Genomic DNA, 2,409 nt, shown 5'->3' with positions numbered 1-2,409 from the left:
TTCTTTTCTTTTCTTTTCTTTTCTTTTCTTTTCTTTTCTTTTCTTTTTTTGAGACAGGGTTATATTCTGCTGCCCAGGCTGGAGTGCAATGGTGTGATTCTAGCTCACTGCAGTCTCCAATTCCTGGGCTCAAGCAATCCTCCCACCTCAGCCTCCTGAGTAGCTGAGACTACATGCAACACTATGCCCAGCCAATTTTTTAAAATTTTTGTAGAGACAGGGTCTTGAAATGCTGCCCAGGCTGGTTTTGAACTCCTGGGATCAAGTGATCCTCCCTCCTCAGTTTACCGTAGTGCTGGGATTATAGGTGTGAGCCACTGTGTCCAGTCACAATGAAAGTTCTTAAAGCTGTGCTGTAGGCCAACAACTCAAAGCAGTAGGTATGTCCAAAGACTTTTAGGGTAGCTCAATTGAGATACCTAAGTAGGAGTTTTTATGAGGCTAAGGAATGTAGGTAGGAAGACAGAAATGAGGGTAGGAAGGACTAGAACAAGTGGTCATAAATTTGTATCTTGGAGTTTCAAATCGCAGGGTTAGAGCAGGTACAAAACGAAGATAAAAATTTAGGTAGACAGGATGATTCTGAGCCAAATGCCAAGGTCCTCCCTGGGCCAGGGGGAGGTGCCAGGATGTCTGTAATAACAACACCAGCAGCCACAAGGAGTGGGGCTGGAGGAATGGTTTCTGCCCTTCCCTTCTTCATCTCTTTGCTGAATTCTACTCTTTAAAATTCAACGTGTATGATCTATTCTCTGAAACCTGTGCTTATCACTTCCTCCTCTTTTCCTCTTTTCCCTGACCCCCTCCCTTCCCATTCTCCTGAGGATGTGTCATTTTCTCCTTTCCATGGGCTCTAACAGCATCTTGTACAGCTTTCTTTCCTTTTTTTTTTGTTTGAGACAGTGTCTCCCTCTGTCGCCCAGGCTGGAGTGCAGTGGTGCAATCTCAGCTCACTGAAACCTCCGCCTCCAGGTTCGAACAATTCTCTTGCCTCAGCCCTCCAAGTAGCTGGAATTACAGGTGACTACCACCACATCCAGCTAATTTTTTTTTTTTTTTTTTCTGAGACGGAGTCTCGCCCTGTCGCCCAGGCTGGAGTGCAGTGGCGTGATCTCGGCTAACTGCAAGCTCCACCTCCCGGGTTCACGCCATTCTCCTGTCTCAGCCTTCTGAGTAGCTGGGACTACAGGCACCTGCCACCAGGCCGGCTAATTTTTTGTATTTTTAGCAGAGATGAAGTTTTACTGTGTTAGCCAGGATGGTCTTGATCTCCTGACCTCGTGATCCGCCCGTCTCGGCCTCCCGAAGTGCTGGGATTACAGGCATGCCACTGTGCCCAGCCTAATTTTTTTTTTTAGTAGAGATGGCATTTCACCATTGCACAGCTTTCTGAACTGAATTGCATATGCCACTGTCATAGCATTAATTACATTGTATTGGGATTTGAGATTTACTTGCTTGGATCTCCCCCTAATGATTGTCAGGGTCCAAGGGCAGGATCTCTATCTTATTTGGACCAGATCCAACAGGACAGTCGGGTTAGTATAATTTGGAAGAGTGAGTGCACGAATGCATGACATTCCTGTGGACAGGGACAAGAGCACTGGGACAATCAGATGCAGAACCAGAAAGAGGTCATGAAGAAAGCTTTAGATATGGAAGCTGACCGCAGAGTAAAATGATAATACCAAATACTTCCTATGTGCCAGGCATTATCTCAGCACTCTCTGTGTGACAACATCTCAGTCCTCATAAAGACCTTAGTGGCCTGTGATACAAACAGCTGAGTCCAGGCAAGGTTAAGTAACTTGCCCCAGTTCACAAGCCGAGCAGGTGATAGAGGGAGAGGGAAGACTTGGGCTTGTGCACTGCAGCTGGAGAGAAACTCAGTCTTACCCATGATAAGATCCTGCCTCCCACATGATATGGCTTCAAAGGCAGTGTTATGAGTCGAATTGTGTCCCCCAAAATTCATGTGGTAATATTCTAATCCCCAGTACCTCAGAATGCGACTGTATTTGGAGACAGGATCTTTAAAGAAGTGATTCATGGCCGGGCGTGGTGGCTCATGCCTGTAATCCCAGCACTTTGGGAGACTAAGGTGGGCAGATCACAAGGTCAAGAGATCATGACCATCCTGGCCAACATGGTGAAACTCCATCTCTACTAAAAATACAAAAATTATCTGGGTGTGGTGGTGTGCACCTGTAGTCCCGGCTACTCGGGAGGCTGACGCAGGAGAATTACTTGAACCTGGAAGGTGGAGGTTGCAGTGAGCCGAGATTGCGCCACTGCACTCCACCCTGGTGACAGAGTGAGACTCTGAGAAGAGAGAAAGAAGGAAAGAAGGAAAGGAAGGAAGGAAGGAAGGAAGGAAGGAAGGAAGGAAGGAAGGAAGGAAGGAAGGAA

The sequence above is a fragment of the Piliocolobus tephrosceles genome, chromosome X, assembly GCF_002776525.5.
Source record: "Piliocolobus tephrosceles isolate RC106 chromosome X, ASM277652v3, whole genome shotgun sequence".
Classification (NCBI taxonomy): Eukaryota; Metazoa; Chordata; class Mammalia; order Primates; family Cercopithecidae; genus Piliocolobus; species Piliocolobus tephrosceles.
Note: the sequence above shows the minus strand (reverse complement) of the source record.